This window comes from Arachis hypogaea, chromosome 15 (assembly GCF_003086295.3).
Source record: "Arachis hypogaea cultivar Tifrunner chromosome 15, arahy.Tifrunner.gnm2.J5K5, whole genome shotgun sequence".
In the NCBI taxonomy this organism is placed as follows: Eukaryota; Viridiplantae; Streptophyta; class Magnoliopsida; order Fabales; family Fabaceae; genus Arachis; species Arachis hypogaea.
This window is the reverse complement of record NC_092050.1, coordinates 125,569,486-125,587,211: the sequence shown is the minus strand read 5'-3', so window position 1 is coordinate 125,587,211 and position 17,726 is coordinate 125,569,486. Positions and strand designations below refer to the sequence as shown.

Below are 17,726 nucleotides of genomic sequence, written 5' to 3'. Positions count from 1 at the left end.
GCTTCGATTTTTTGAAATCCGTAACTCCAATCAAAAATCTAATCCGATAAGAGTATTCGTAACCTCCTCCTCTACACGTTGGTACCATTTTTAATTAGTGGAAGTTGACAGTGACGTAGCTCCTCTTTCCTTTGGATTTGGTCAATGGGAGTTTTAGGAGGCACGGACGATTCTGGACATTTTCTTCTTCGATAGCTCACTCAGAAAGCTTCTCCTGAGCTTTGAATATTTTGATTTCGTACGAAGGTATGGTTTTGGTTTCTCGTAGTTAATGTTTAATGTCACGTGAAAATTTAGGTTAGAAGAGCTTAAGATAGGAATGAATTGAATGTATAATTGATGGATTGTGCATATGGGATAAAATGTGTGGTTTAGCTGTTGTTAATAATTTGCTGTTGAAGTTGGTCGGTTTGGAAAAGATTTAATATTGGTATTTGTTTGATTTTGAAATAATTTGTTACCGGAAATGATTTGAAGGACTGAGAGGTGTTTGATTTGATAGTTGGGACCCTTGAAGGGTGGCAGAAATTCGAGCTTTAGAGGAGATACTACCAAAACTTCTATAAGAATTGGAGTTTTGATTTGAGGTGGTATTTTAAAAAGAAAGAAATTATTATGTGGCTTGTGTATTTGAGACTATTTGTTGACCCTCTGTCGCAAGATGTGACCGGGCACTTTAACTCCCCGGATTCCCCCATGGGCATGCATATATATGAATATTGAATATTATATTTGAGCTTGGAGTTCGACTCCATGGAATACTATATTGTTGAGCTTGGAGTTCGACTCCATGGAATACTATATTATTGAGCTTGGGGATGCGCGCACAGAGGGACTGTCCAATGGTTAACTACCAGGACATGTCGGGTTGGCTGTATAACCGACAGATGAGACTTATCAGCCATAAGACAGGCATACATCATATGCATTTGTTTGTTCGCTTGAGTGTGCATTATTTTGGTTTACTTAACTGTTTAATCCTGCTTTTCCGCTACTTGTTCTACTTGCTGTAAATGCTTCTCTATCTGTGTTTTACTTGCTTGAACTGTATGTGTATATTTTCTGAGAAATCCCTCTTGACGAAGGTGTGAGGGGAGAGGGTTGTTCCATCAGTGATTCGGAGGATTGGAGGTGATAGAAAGTGAAGTATTAAGTTAAAGTTAGCTTCGGAACTAGAATACCTTAGATAACTTACCTAACTTTTGGTTTAGTTTATTTTCTTTAAGAATGATTTTGAGTGTCGGAGTTCTAGAAATGCCTCTAGCTTTCCCGAGACCTTTTATATTAACTGTGTGGGCACCTTTACCATACTGAGAACCTCCAGTTCTCATTCCATACTATGTTGTTGTTTTTCAGATGCAGGTCGAAAGGTATCTCATTAGGCGTCTGGACACCTGAAGCGAAGTGGTTACTGTGTTATTTTGTTGTGCAGTGATGTATATACACGTACTTAGCTTTCTCTCCACATAACTTATTCTTTTTGATCCTCTTAGAGGTTTATGGAGAGGCAGGATTTTGTTTATGTACATCTTGGGTTTTGGATATGTATATATATATGTAAATATTCTCCGGCCAGTCTTGACTTTGCAGACTGAGTTAGGAGCTTGTTATTTATACCTATGGCTTTCGATTCCTCCTTTTATTGTCTTACGTTTTATAGTTATAGTTTGCCTCACACGCAAGTTGTTCCGTTTCCAGAGCGTGGCGCTTTTCATTTTGCGATTTTGTTTTACCCATTTTTCAAGGCTCCTAGTCTATTATATTCTTTCTACTATTATAAGTATGTATTTAAATTTTTAGAAGTCATAATACCTCGTCACCTCTATTTTACGACTTAAGCGTAAATTTTTGGGTGGTAGGGTGTTACATCACACTCCTAGCCGCCGCTGTTGAAGCTCTCATCACCACTGTCAACATCGGTTAGGGCAGAGGAGAAGAGGAAGAATAACAGAGAAGAGAGACTGGCGGAGAGGGTAATACGGTTGCTGTTGATTTGGAGCTGCTACAAGAATGGCGGTTCCTGCTTCTAATCCCTGTCCTTTTGATTTTTTGGAGCTGCTGATGAGCGGATAATTTATACGCTTTTTGGCATTATTTTTAGTAGGATCTAGTTACTTTTAGGGATATTTTTATTAGTTTTTATGTTAAATTTACATTTCTGGACTTTACTATGAGTTTGTGTGTTTTTCTGTAATTTCAGGGATTTTCTGGCTGAAATTGAGGGACTTGAGCAAAAATCAGATTCAGAGGTTGAAGAAGGACTGCTGATGCTGTTGGATTCTGACCTCCCTGCACTCAAAGTGGATTTTCTGGAGCTACAGAACTCCAAATGGCGCGCTCTTAATGGAGTTGGAAAGTAGACATCCAGGGCTTTCCAGAAATATATAATAGTTCATACTTTGCCCAAGTTTAGACGACGCAAAAGGGCGTTGAACTCCAGTTCTACGCTGCAGTCTGGAGTTAAACACCAGAAACACGTCACAAACCGGAGTTGAACGCCAAAAACACGTTACAACTTGGCGTTCAACTCCAAAAGAAGCCTCTGCACGTGTAAACTTCAAGCTTAGTCCAAGCACACACCAAGTGGGCCCCGGAAGTGGATTTATGCATCAATTACTTACTTCTGTAAACCCTAGTAGCTAGTCTAGTATATATAGAACTTTTTATTATTGTATTCGAGACTTGGTTACTCCGGTTCCCCTCTGGGGCCGAGACCAATGAACTCCATTATCACTTATGTATTTTCAACGGTAGAGTTTCTGCACTCTATAGATTAAGGTGTGAAGCTCTGCTGTTCCTCATGATTTAATGCAAAGTACTACTGTCTTTCTATTCAATTCAACTTATTCCGCTTCTAAGATATCCATTCGCACCCAAGAACATGATTAATGTGATGATTATGTGACGCTCATCATCATTCTCACTTATGAACGCGTGCCTGACAACCACTTCCGTTCTACATGCAAACAAGCTAGAATGAGTATCTCTTAGATATCTAATACAGAGGACCGAGTCCGAGATATTAGAATCTTCGTGGTATAAGTTAGAACCCATGGATGGCCATTCCTGAGATCTGGAAAGTCTAAACCTTGTCTGTGGTATTCCAAGTAGGATCTGGGAAGGGATGGTTGTGACGAACTTCAAACTCGCGAGTGCTGGGCATAGTGACAGATGCAAAAGGAGGGTGAATCCTATTCCAGTATGATCGAGAACCTCCAAATGATTCGCCGTACCGTGACAGAGCATTTGGACTTTTTTCACAGAGAGGATGGGATGTAGCCATTGACAACGGTGATGCCTTACAGAAAGCTTGCCATGGAAAGGAGTAGGACTGGTTGGATGAAGACAGCAGGAAAGCAGAGGTTCAGAGGATCGAAAGAATCTCTATACGCTTATCTGAAATTCTCACCAATGAATTACATAAGTATTTCTATCTTTATTTTCTGTTTATTTATTATTATTATTCGAAAACTCCATAATCATTTGATATCCGCCTGACTGAGATTTACGAGATGACCATAGCTTGCTTCATACCAACAATCTCCGTGGGATCGACCCTTACTCACGTAAGGTTTTATTACTTGGACGACCCAGTGCACTTGCTGGTTAGTTGTATCGAAGTTGTGACAAATTATGAATTAAGATTAGAGCACCAAGTTTTTGGAGCCATTACCAGGGATCACAATTTCGTGCACCAAGTTTTTGGCACCGTTGCCTGAGATCACAATTTCGTGCACCAAGTTTTTGGCGCCGTTGCCGGGGATTGTTCGAGTTTGGACAACTGACGGTTCATCTTGTTGCTCAGATTAGGTAACTTTATTTTAATTTTAAGTTTTTGTTTTTATTCCTTTAATTTTCGAAAAAAAATTTTCCAAAAAAAAATAAATAAAATATATTTTTTTTCAGAATTTTTAAGAATGAATTCTAGTGTTTCATGAAGCATGTTGAAGCCTGGCTGGCTATAAAGCCATGTCTAAATTCATTTGGACTGAGGCTTCCAAATCATCATTACAAGAGCAAGCTAGTTGTTGCTAATCAAATTTGTTATTGTATGACTGATTTGTATCTTCTAAAGCTTGACTGGCCATTGGCCATGTCTAGTATTTTGGACCGGAGCTTTCATTGAAAGCTTGGCTGGCTAGTGAGTCATGTCTAATTCCTGGACTGAAGCTTTAGACTAAGAGTGCAAGATTCCTGGAATTCATATTAAAAATTTTGGAATCCTTATTTTTCTTTTTTCTAAATAATTTTCGAAAAATACCAAAAAAATTTTTAAAAATCATAAAAATAAAAAATATTTCTGTGTTTCATGTTTGAGTCTTGAGTCAGATTTCAAGTTTAGTGTCAATTGCATGTTTTAAATTTTGCATCAAAATTTTCGAAAATTCATGCGTTCATAGTGTTCTTCATGATCTTCAAGTTGTTATTGGTAAGTCTTCTTGTTTGATCTTGATATTTTCTTATTTTGTGTCTTTTGTTGTTTTTCGTGTGCATCTTTGCATTCATGGTGTCTAAGCATTAAAAATTTCTAAGTTTGGTGTCTTGCATGTTTTCTTTGCATCAAAAATTTTTCAAAAATATGTTTTTGATGTTCATCATGATCTTCAAAGTGTTCTTGGTGTTCATCTTGACATTCATAGCATTCTTGCATGCATTTATTGTTTTGATCTAAAATTTTCATGCATTGAGTCTTTTTCATGTTTTTCTTTTTCTTCATTAAAAATTCAAAAATCAAAAAAATATCTATCCCTTTTTCACTCATAAATTTTCGAAAATTTTGAGTTGACTTTTTCAAAACTTTTTAAAATTTAGTTGTTTCTTATGAGTCAAATCAAATTTTCAATTTAAAAATCTTATCTTTTCAAAATCTTTTTCAAAAATCATATCTTTTCCATTTTTTATTTATTTTCGAAAATTTCAAAAATCCTTTTCAAAATATTTTCAAAATCTTTTTCTTATTTTATCATATTTTCGAAAATCACATCATCAATTAATGTTTTGATTCAAAAATTTCATGTTTGTTACTTACTTGTTAAGAAAGATTCAAACTTTAAGTTCTAGAATCATATCTTGTGATTTCTTGTGAATCAAGTCATTAATTGTGATTTTAAAAATCAAATCTTTTTCAAAACTAATTTCAATCATATCTCTTCAAAAATATTTTTTATCTTATCTTTTTCAAAATCATATCTTTTCATATCATATCTTTTTCAAATATCTCTTCTAACTTCTTATCTTCTTATCTTTTAAAAAATTGATTTTCAAAATTTGTTTCAACTAACTAATTAACTTTTTGTTTGTTTCTTATCTCTTTCAAAACTACCTAACTAACTATCCCTCTCTAATTTTCGAAAATACCTCCCTCTTTTTCAAAAATTCTTTTTAGTTAATTAATTGTTTAAATTTTAATTTTAATTTTAATTCTCCTTCAATTTTCGAAAATCATCAACTTCTTTTCAAAAATTAACTTTCGAAATTCCCTCTCCCTCATATCCTTCTATTTATTTATTCATCTACTAACACTTCTCTTCACCCAAAATTCGAACCCCTTCCTCTCCTCTGAGTTCGAATTCTTCTCTTCTACATTCTTATTCTTCTTTTCTTCTACTCACACAAGGGAACCTCTATACTGTGGTAAAGAGGATCCCCGGTATCTTTAGTCCTCTTCTTTTTCACATGAGCAAGAGCAAGGACAAGAATATTCTTGTTGAAGCAGACCCTGAACCTGAAAGGACTCTGAAGAGGAAACTGAGAGAAGCTAAAATACAACAATCCAGAGACAACCTTACAGAAATTTTTGAAAAGGAAGAGGAGATGGCAGCCGAAAATAATAACAATGCAAGGAAGATGCTTGGTGACTTTACTGCACTAAATTCCAATTTACACGGAAGAAGCATCTCCATCCCGACCATTGGAGCAAACAATTTTGAGCTTAAGCCTTAACTAGTTTCTCTGATGCAACAAAACTACAAGTTTCATGGACTTCCATCTAAAGATCTTTTTCAGTTCTTAACTGAATTCTTGCAGATATGTGATACTGTTAAGACTAATGGCGTAGATCCTGAAGTCTACAGGCTCATGCTTTTCCCTTTTGCTGTGAGAGACAGAGCTAGAATATGGTTGGATTCTCAACCTAAAGATAGCCTGAACTCTTGGGATAAGCTGGTCACGGCTTTCTTAGCCAAGTTCTTTCCTCCTCAAAAGCTCAGTAAGCTTAGAGTGGATGTTCAAACCTTCAGACAGAAAGAAGGTGAATCCCTCTATGAAGCCTGGGAGAGATACAAGAAACTGACTAAAAAGTGTCCTTCTGACATGCTTTCAGAATGGACCATCCTGGATATATTCTATGATGGTCTGTCTGAATTAGCTAAGATGTCATTGGATACTTCTGTAGGTGGATCCATTCACCTAAAGAAAACGCCTGCAGAAGCTCAAGAACTCATTGACATGGTTGCTAATAACCAGTTCATGTACACTTCTGAGAGGAATCCTGTGAGTAATGGGACACCTCAGAAGAAGGGAGTTCTTGAAATTGATGCTCTGAATGCCATATTGGCTCAGAATAAAATATTGACTCAGCAAGTCAATATGATTTCTCAGAGTCTGAATGGAATGCAAGCTGCATCCAACAGTACTCAAGAAGCATCTTCTGAAGAAGAAGCTTATGATCCTGAGAACCCTGCAATAGCAGAGGTAAATTATATGGGTGAACCTTATGGAAACACCTATAACCCCTCATGGAAAAAGCACCCAAATCTCTCATGGAAGGATCAACAAAAGCCTCAACAAGGCTTTACCAATGGTGGAGGAAACAGGCTTAACAATAGTAAACCTTTTCCATCATCCACTCAGCAACAGACAGAGAATTTTGAGCAGAATCCATCTAGCTTGGCAAATTTAGTCTCTGATCTATCTAAGGCCACTATGGGTTTCATGAATGAAACAAGGTCCTCCATTAGAAATTTGGAGGCACAAGTGGGACAGCTGAGTAAGAAGATCACTGAAACCCCTCCTAGTGCTCTCCCAAGCAATACAAAAGAGAATCCAAAGAGAGATTGCAAGGCCATTGATATAACCATCATGGCCGAATCCAAGGAGGAAGGGGAAAACGTGAATCCCAAGGAGGAAGACCTCCTGGGACGTCCAGTGATCAACAAGGAGTTTCCCTTTGAGGAACCAAAAGAATCTGAGGCTCATCTAGAGACCATAAAGATTCTATTAAACCTCCTTACGCCCTTCATGAGCTCTGATGAGTATTCCTCTTCTGAAGAGAATGAGGATGTTACTGAAGAGCAAGCTGCCAAGTTTCTTGGTGCAATCATGAAGCTGAATGCCAATTTATTTGGTAATGAGACTTGGGGAGATGAACCTCCCTTGTTCACCAATGAACTAAATGCATTGGATCAACTGAGATTGCCTCAGAAGAAACAGGATCCTGGAAAGTTCCTAATACCTTGTACCATAGGCACCATGACCTTTGAGAAGGCTCTATGTGACCTTGGGTCAGGAATAAACCTCATGCCACTCTCTGTAATGGAGAAACTGGGAATCTTTGAGGTGCAAGCTGCTAGAATCTCATTAGAGATGGCAGACAATTTCAGAAAATAGGCTTATGGACAAGTAGAGGACATGTTAGTAAAGGTTGAAGGCCTTTACATCCCTGCTGATTTCATAATCCTAGACACTGGAAAGGATGAGGATGAATCCATCATCCTTGGAAGACCCTTCCTAGCCACAGCAAGAGCTGTGATTGATGTGGACAGAGGAGAATTGATCCTTCAACTAAATGAGGACAACCTTGTGTTTAAAACTCAAGGATCTATCTCTGTAACCATGGAGAAGAAGCATGAAAAGCTTCTCTCACTGCAGAGTCAACCAGAGCCCCCACAGTCAAACTCTAAGTTTGGTGTTGGGAGGCCACAACCAAACTCTAAGTTTGGTGTTGAACTCCCATATCCAAACTCTAAGTTTGGTGTTGGGAAGTCTCAACAATGCTCTGAACATCTGTGAGGCTCCATAAGAGCTCACTGTCAAGCTATTGACATTAAAGAAGCGCTTGTTGGGAGGCAACCCAATTTTTATTTATCTAATTTTATTTTCATTCTTATTGTTCTTTCATGTTTTATTAGGTTCATGATCATGTAGAGTCACAAAATAAATAGAAAAATTAAAAACAGAATCAAAAATAGCAGAAGAAAAATCACACCTTGGAGGAAGGGCTTACTGGCGTTTAAACGCCAATAAGGAGCATCTGGCTGGCGTTCAACGCCAGAACAGAGCATGGAGCTAGCATTGAACGCCAGAAACAAGCAGCATCCTAGCGTTCAGATGCCAGGAATGCACACTGAGGAAAGCTGGCACTGAACGCCAGAAACAAGCATAGAACTGGCATTCAACGCCAGAAACATGCTGCATCTGGGCGTTGAACGCCCAGAACAAGCACCAATTCGGCGTTTAAACGCCAGAATTGCATGCAAAGCCATTTTACATGCCTCAATGGTGCAGGGATGTAAATCCTTGATACCTCAGGATCTGTGGATCCCACAGGATCATCTCAGCATCTGTGGACCCCACAGGATCCCCACCTACCTCCACTCATACTCTTCCCTCTTCTCATTCATCCTCTCTTCCCAATAAACACCCTTCCCCAAAACCCTTCACCAATCACCTCAAGCTCTCTTCCCCATTACCCCTTCACCAATCACATCCATCCACTCTTCCCCATAAACCTACCTCATAAACCCCACCTACCTTCAAAATTCAAAATTACTTTCCCACCCAAACCCACCCCATATGGCCGAACCCTAACCCCTCTCCCTCCACTATATAAACCCCTTCATTCTTCTTCATTTTCACATAACACAACCCTCTCTTCCCCTTCTTGGCCGAAACACAACTCTCTCTCCCTCTCCTCCATTTCTTCTTCTTCTTCATCTATTCTTTCTTCTCTTGCTCGAGGGTGAGCAATATTCTAAGTTTGGTGTGGTAAAAGCATAAGCTTTTTGTTTTTTTATTACCATCGATGGCACCTAAGACTGGAGAATCCTCTAGAAAAGGGAAAGGGAAGACAAAAGCTTCCACCTCCGAGTCATGGGAGATGGAAAGATTCATCTCCAAAGCCTATCAAGACCACTTCTATGATGTTGTGCCCAAGAAGAAGGTGATCCCCGAGGTCCCTTTCAAACTCAAGAAAAATGAGTATCCGGAGATCCGACATGAGATCCAAAGAAGAGGTTGGGAAGTTCTAACAAACCCCATCCAACAAGTCGGAATTCCAATGGTTCAAGAGTTCTATGCTAATGCATGGATCACCAGGAACCATGATCGAAGTAAAAACCCGAACCCAAAGAATTATCTCACCATGGTTCAGGGGAAATACTTAGATTTTAGTTCGGAAAATGTGAGGTTGGCGTTCAACTTGCCAATGATGGAAGAGAACGCACGCCCCTACACAAGAAGAGTCAACTTTGATCAAAGGTTAGACCAAGTCCTTATGGACATATGTGTGGAAGGAGTTCAATGGAAGATTGACTCAAAAGGCAAACCGGTTCAATTGAGAAGATTGGACCTTAAGCCTATAGCTAGAGGATGGTTAGAGTTCATTCAACGCTCAATCATTCCCACTAGCAACCGGTCTGAAGTTACTATAGACCGGGCCATCATGATCCATAGTATCATGATTGGGGAGGAAGTGGAGGTTCATGAGATTATACCTCAAGAACTCTATAAGGTGGCTGACAAGTCCTCCACTATGGCAAGGTTAGCTTTTCCTCACCTCATTTGCCATCTATGCAATTCGTCTGGGATTGAGATAGAGGGAGATATCCTCATTGATGAGGACAAGCCCATCACTAAGAAAAGGATGGAGCAAACAAGAGAGCCTATTCATGGATCTCAAGAGACGCATGAAGAAGCTCATCACCGAGAAATCCCTGAGATGCCTCAAGGGATGCACTTTCCTCCACAGAATTTTTGGGAGCAAATCAACACCTCCCTAGGAGAATTAAGTTCCAACATGGGACAATTAAGGGTGGAACATCAAGATCACTCCATCATCTTCCATGAAATTAGAGAAGATCAAAGAGCAATGAGGGAGGAGCAACAAAGACAAGGAAGAGACATAGAAGAGCTCAAGGACATCATTGGTTCCTCAAGAAGAAAATGCCACCATCACTAAGGTGGACTCGTTCCTTGTTCTCAAATTTTCTGTTTTTCGTTTTCTTTATGTTAAGTGCTTATCTATGTTAGTGTCTTATTACATGATCATTAGTATTTAGTAACTTTGTCTTAAAGTTATGAATGTCCTATGAATCCATCACCTCTCTTAAATGAAAAATGTTTTTAATTCAAAAGAACAAGAAATACATGAGTTTCGAATTTATCCTTGAACTTAGTATAATTATATTGATGTGGTGACAATACTTTTTATTTTCTGAATGAATGCTTGAACAGTGTATATGTCTTTTGAAGTTGTTGTTTAAGAATGTTAAATATGTTGGCTCTTGAAAGAATGATGAACAGGGGAAATATTATTTGATAATCTGAAAAATCATAAAAATGATTCTTGAAGCAAGAAAAAGCAGTAAATACAAAAAGCTTGCAAAAAAAATGGCGAAAAAAAAGAGAAAGAAGAAAAAAAAAGCAAGCAGAAAAAAAGCCAAAAGCTCTTAAAACCAAGAGGCAAGAGCAAAAAGCCAGTAACCCTTAAAACCAAAAGGCAAAGGTAATAGAAAGGATCCCAAGGCTTTGAGCATCAGTGGATAGGAGGGCCTAAAAGAATAAAATCCTGGCCTAAGCGGCTAAACCAAGCTGTCCCTAACCATGTGCTTGTGGCGTGAAGGTGTCAAGTGAAAACTTGAGACTGAGCGGTTAAAGTCAAGGTCCAAAGCAAAAGAAGAGTGTGCTTAAGAACCCTGGACACCTCTAATTGGGGACTTTAGCAAAGCTGAGTCACAATCTGAAAAGGTTCACCCAATTATGTGTCTGTGGCATTTATGTATCCGGTGGTAATACTGGAAAACAAAGTGCTTAGGGCCACGGCCAAGACTGATAAAGTAACTGTGTTCAAGAATCAACATACTGAACTAGGAGAATCAATAACACTATCTGAACTCTGAGTTCCTATAGATGCCAATCATTCTGAACTTCAATGGATAAAGTGAGATGCCAAAACTATTCAAGAGGCAAAAAGCTACAAGTCCCGGTCATCTGATTGGAGCTATGTTTCATTGATATTTTGGAATTTATAGTATATTCTCTTCTTTTTATCCTATTTGATTTTCAGTTGCTTGGGGACAAGCAACAATTTAAGTTTGGTGTTGTGATGAGCGGATAATTTATACGCTTTTTGGCATTGTTTTTAGTATGTTTTAGTAGGATCTAGTTACTTTTAGGGATGTTTTTATTAGTTTTTATGTTAAATTCACATTTCTGGACTTTACTATGATTTTGTGTATTTTTCTGTGATTTTAGGTATTTTCTGGCTGAAATTGAGGGACTTGAGCAAAAATCAGATTCAGAGGTTGAAGAAGGACTGCTGATGCTGTTGGATTCTGACCTCCCAGCACTCAAAGTGGATTTTCTGGAGCTACAGAACTCCAAATGGCGCGCTCTCAACGGCGTTGGAAAGTAGACATCCAGGGCTTTTCAACGATATATAATAGTTCATACTTTGCCCAAGTTTAGATGACGCAAAAGGGCGTTGAACGCCAGTTCTATGCTGCAGTCTGGAGTTAAACGCCAGAAACACGTCACAAACCGGAGTTGAACGCCAAAAACACGTTACAACTTGGCGTTCAACTCCAAAAGAAGCCTCTGCACATGTAAACTTCAAGCTCATCCCAAGCACACACCAAGTGGGCTCCGGAAGTGGATTTATGCATCAATTACTTACTTCTGTAAACCCTAGTAGCTAGTCTAGTATATATAGAACTTTTTATTATTGTATTCGAGACTTGGTTACTCCGGTTCCCCTCTGGGGCCGAGACCAATGAACTCTATTATCACTTATGTATTTTCAACGGTAGAGTTTCTGCACTCCATAGATTAAGGTGTGGAGCTCTGCTGTTCCTCATGATTTAATGCAAAGTACTACTGTTTTTCTATTCAATTCAACTTATTCCGCTTCTAAGATATCCCTTCGCACTCAAGAACATGATGAATGTGATAATTATGTGACGCTCATCATCATTCTCATGTATGAACGCATGCCTGACAACCACTTCCGTTCTACATGCAAACAAGCTAGAATGAGTATCTCTTAGATATCTAATACAGAGGACCGAGTCCGAGATATTAGAATCTTCATGGTATAAGTTAGAACCCATGGATGGCCATTCCTGAGATCCGAAAAGTCTAAACCTTGTCTGTGGTATTCCGAGTAGGATCTGGGAAGGGATGGTTGTGACGAACTTCAAACTCGCGAGTGCTAGGCGTAGTGACAGACGCAAAAGGAGGGTGAATTCTATTCCAGTATGATCGAGAACCTCCAGATGATTAGCCATGCCGTGACAGAGCATTTGGACCTTTTTTACAGAGAGGATGGGATGTAGCCATTGACAACGGTGATGCCTTACAGAAAGCTTACCATGGAAAGGAGTAGGACTGGTTGGATGAAGACAGCAGGAAAACAGAAGTTCAGAGGAACGAAAGCATCTCTATACGCTTATCTGAAATTCTCACAAATGAATTACATAAGTATTTCTATCTTTATTTTCTGTTTATTTATTATTATTATTCGAAAACTCCATAACCATTTAATATCCGCCTGACTGAGATTTACAAGATGACCATAGCTTGCTTCATACCAACAATCTCTGTGGGATCGACCCTTACTCACGTAAGGTTTTATTACTTGGACGACCCAGTGCACTTGCTGGTTAGTTGTATCGAAGTTGTGACAAATTATGAATTAAGATTAGAGCACCAAGTTTTTTGAGCCATTACCAGGGATCACAATTTCGTGCACCAAGTTTTTGGTACCGTTGCCGGAGATCACAATTTCGTGCACCAGCTACCGTGGATGGAGCTTGTCATCAGAGAAAGCAAGCTGCTGTCACCAACTCTCAATTAAGCTAGGATCCTTCTCCTTGTTCTGATTCTAATTTCCCCATTTTTTAAACCGTAACACTCTCACCCTTACTCTGATTATACTGTGTTTCTCTTCCATGTGCTTGTTTTAATCATGGTTGCCTATATCTTTGTTGCTTAGCCCCTTTTTGACTCCTATTTACTGCTACAATTAGGTCGAGTATTGAAGCTGGTGCTGCCATGGGACGGTTGAAGCCATTACTGATTCTGATTTTGTTATCTGGATACTGGTCTTATCTTCTCCTTAGGGTTGATCCATTTATACATTTTGTTTTGTCACTGCTGTGGTTGCCATGTTCTGGTTTTAATTCTATCTTAGTTCTTGCTTTGTCTTGAATCCCTAGAGCTGAAATTGCTTTTGATTCCTATCCAATTTGAATCCTCTATTTTACTGCAACCATGGTCAGTGCTGCGAAGGCTAATGTTGTTGCTGTTCCGGTTGCGTGAGAGTTACCGCTGCTGCCCTGAAACTAAAAGAGAAGAGAGTTGTTACGTTAAAGTATGCGATTGCGACATCGAGGTAGGGGGTTTAAAATGATTTTAATTTAGGAATGCCAACAAGGTTTACTGAATAACTGCAAATAGTATTAATAGTTGTGAGTGATTAATTGATTATATGAATGTTGGATTGTGATTGCGATTGTGCTTGGTGCTGTGATTGAATTGATTGTAATTATGTGTGGTAGATGATTGAATTATTGATTATTGGTTGTTGAAATGGTTGTTTGGTATATTGCTATGGCGGTGAAAGTGACTTGAGATTAGTAAAGGATTGTGGTTTTGACTGATTATGTATAAATGGTTGAGACTAAGATAATCATTTGATATATTTGATATTGGATTGAGAATTGTTGAAGAATTAGGGCCTACAAGACTAAACTATTATTAAGAATCTGGTTTTCAAAATAGAATGGTTACTTTGAGGACGGCTTAGTAATTTTCTAGCGATCGAAATGGTATGAGATTAAAATCTGAGTAAACTTTAACAAGTGTAGTTATTAGGATTTAAATTTGAAGGTTTCGTATTAACTGAAGATTTAGTTATGATTTTTCAAAGTTAAGCCGTAAAATCTGATTTTCTGCATTACCTTTAAGTGAAAACAGTAACTTTGAAAGACTGTAACTAATTCTGTGATGATTGGAATTGCGTTAAACCAAGTCCTGGTTAAACTTGGGAATAATTGGGACTGAATTGGAGAGTTTGAGATCTTTTCATTAAATATAAGATTTATGGTGAATTTTTGAGTAATGGTTGTGGGATCTGATTTTTACTGCAGAATTTTTAGAACAACAGTAACTTGTTGGCTCTGCTGTGAATGTTCCGAATTGAATTTTGAAGTGAAACCAATTTTAAATAAAACTTTAGTCCTATTTTTTTAATATCGTAAAATTTCAGAATGGTTGAACTTGCGGTTTAAAAGATACGAATTTTTGAAATACGATGCATTATGCAGTAAAGGCCAGATTCTATTTTCTTAAATCAGTAAATTTGGAAGTTTATAACTTTTGAACCTGGTTGGATATCGTGGTGCAACCAATTGGAAGTGAAAATTAAGTATGTTTAGCATATGTGACTCAAATTTCAGGACTATCAATGTTTTAATGAGTAAGTTATGGGACTTGGAAGAAGATAAGTTCATTAAGTTTTAAAACAGAATTCTTCAGAAAATTAATCAACTTCTAGGTTATATAACTTCTTCATTAAAAATGATATTGACCTGAAACCAATTGGAAAAGAAACTTGGATGAGTAAAGTTGAACTATATTAATGTTTAAAGTCATTGGATTTAACTTGGATTTTATATTGAATTTTGAATATCACATGCTGCTGCTGTTTTTCTGGTTTTACGCACTACAGAGCAGTCACAGTTTTTCCTCTATTCCTAAGGATAGAGAAACCAGAAAATTATGATCTTTGGTTTGTTAGAAATCTTATTTCAAGATGAACACCTGGACATAAAGTTTGCGCAATTTCGAGTTTATTTGCTATACTAAAAACAGAAAAGAAGATAGAGTGCTGAGAATGTCTGAGTGAGAGTTATGAGTTCATAAAATTAAAGATAAACCTTAGCGTCATAGGGCTGATTCAATGTTAGAATTTGTTTGATTCTGAATTGATTTGATATTGGAGAGGTTGAAAAGAGTTTGGTAAATTGTTTGGTTGGGACCCGTAAGGGTGGCTAAGTCCTATTTTTAAAAGAGATTATGTCCAAATTTTTATAAAAGTAAAAGGACTTAATCAAAATGAATACTTGAGACTTGTTTAACGATAATAACTTTACTAATTCTTTTGAGAAAATATATTTGGTTTATAAAGTTGTTATCAAGGACGTGGATTTTGTCCCGCTTGCATATTTACAATTACAAAAGAGTAAAGAGATAAAGAGAAAAAGAGTAATATAGATACAGATGAAAGAGTAATCAGAGAAAAGTAAGAGATACAGAGAACAGAGCAACTAGAGTAGAGTAAAGAGATGCAGAGAAAAGAGAAACCAGAGCAGAGTAAAGAGATATTTGTATATATATATATATATATATATATATATATATATATATATATATATATATATATATATATATATATATATATATATATATATATATATATATATATATATATTAGTTGCTTGATGCAACCCAGAGTTATATTTATATATATTAGTTGCTTAATGCAACCCAGAGCTTCTGTAGGGAAACTAAGTTATCTACAGCCATTTTCTGCTTCCCCAGAGCAGAGCAGAGTATATATATATTTTCCTGTAGTAAGCAGAGGCTGTCTCAAATGAGCGGCTATTATTATATGCGCATTTATTTAGGAACGGAAAATCGTATCTGGGAAAATCGGGACTACTCGTGACCAGATAAATGTCGGGATTGCGGGTAGTCAATCGACACATGAGCTCATGGCCTGTACCAGGACTAGACATTCATCATATGCATCTATGTGACATTGTTTGGGTGTGTATATTGTAATCGGTTGCCTATGTGAATAATTCTGTTTAACTGCTAATTGATATACTTGATGTAATTGCTCTTGATTGTGTTTGAATCTCTTTACTTGTGTTTGTATCTGATTGGCTGGGTTGTAGTGAATTGGGTGTTGATTGAATTGCTTGGGCCTAAGGCCGTGATTGGTTTGTGTTTGAGGTTTAGTAAAGTATGAAAGATTAAGCTGGTTCAGCATAGACTTAATGAACCTATACTTGAAACAAATTAGTCACTCATACAGTCTAGGAAAATTTTTAAGACGCATATAAAGAAAAATATGGGTTTAGGATTTTGGATAATTAATTGATGCTTCTAAAGAAGGTTTTAGATTTTTTGAATGTTGAGCCATTGGTTTTCAAAAGAAGTTTATATAAGGCGAGCGATGAGTACTGCGAATGAAAGTAGTTTTCTTTTCAATGTCTCTAAATAAAATTAACTATTTGCACTTTATTCTTTACTTTCACGGCCTTCTCTACCTCTACTGAGAACATGTGGTTTGGTTCTCACCCCCAAATTTTCCACCCTTTCAGTGACACAGGTTTGAAGACGCAATTTGAAGCTGCGAGCGATTAGTAGGTTTTCTTTATGGTTTTAATTGCTTTCATAGAGTCCCCACGCTATTATCCCTTGAGATTTTATTTTAACAGAGGGATAGGTGTTGTATTTGGGTTTATATGACTTCTTATGTATAAGAATTACTATTAATAATACTTATGTGATTGTTATTATTATTTGCAATGTTTATCCTTGATACATGTCTTTAATGAATAAAAATAAAATTTTTTGACATTTTCTTAAAACTGAAACACGAAATCGATACAAAGGCTCAGTAATTAAGTAGTTAATATTGGAAAAGGTTACGTAATGTTCTTTCTAGTAGAAATACCCTGACTTAAGCAAGGTATTTTGCTAGAAGGGATGTTACACTGGATAAATTCCGAGCCTATTTACTTGGTACTAAGGTGGTAGTGTACTCAGACCATGCAGCTCTAAAATATTTATTAGCTAAAAAAGAGTCTAAACCAAGGCTAATACGTTGGATATTGCTGCTGCAAGAATTTGATTTAGAAATTAAGGATAGGGGTGGTTCCCAGAATTTAGTGCCAGACCACTTGAGTCGCCTTGAGCACATTAAGAATGACTCCACTCCTATCAATGATGCTTTTTCATTTGATAGCTTGCACACAATATCTATAGTAGTTCCTTGGTATGCACCTGTAGCTAATTATCTAGTTAGTCATACCTTCTCTCCTAATTTTACTAAGCATCAAAGGGACAAGCTGAAAAGCGAGTCCAAATATTATATATGGGATGGCCCATATTTATGGAGGTATGGTGCTGACCAGGTGATTAGAAAGTGTGTGCCTCAATCAAAATTCCAGTCAATTTTAGAGGCCTGCTGATGAGCGAATAATTTATACCCTTTTTGGCATTGTTTTTAGGTAGTTTTTAGTATATTTTAGTTACCTTTTTTTTTATATTTTTATTAGTTTTTATTCAAAAATCACATTTTTGGGCTTTACTATGAGTTTGTGTATTTTTCTGTAATTTCAGGTATTTTCTAGCTGAAATTGAGGGACCTGAGCAAAAATCTGAGTCAGAGGCTGAGAAAGGACTGCAGATGCTATTGGATTTTGACCCTCCTGCAC

At 37.3% G+C, this 17,726-nt stretch overlaps 1 long non-coding RNA gene and 1 other non-coding gene across 2 annotated transcripts in view; one reads left to right on the top strand and one right to left on the bottom strand.

Moving 5' to 3' along the window:
• LOC140179536 (uncharacterized) overlaps positions 1-16,832 on the top strand; it is a 53,016-nt gene extending 36,184 nt beyond the window's left edge. The window contains exons 2-3 of the long non-coding RNA XR_011873039.1: positions 13,211-13,609; positions 16,608-16,832. This is a non-coding gene — a long non-coding RNA (uncharacterized lncRNA). The remainder of the gene's footprint in view (positions 1-13,210; positions 13,610-16,607) is intronic.
• On the bottom strand, positions 6,211-6,318 carry LOC112752366 (small nucleolar RNA R71). Its single transcript, XR_003176806.1, has one exon. It is a non-coding gene; the product is annotated as a small nucleolar RNA R71 (small nucleolar RNA).
• Positions 16,833-17,726: the final 894 nt, after the last annotated feature.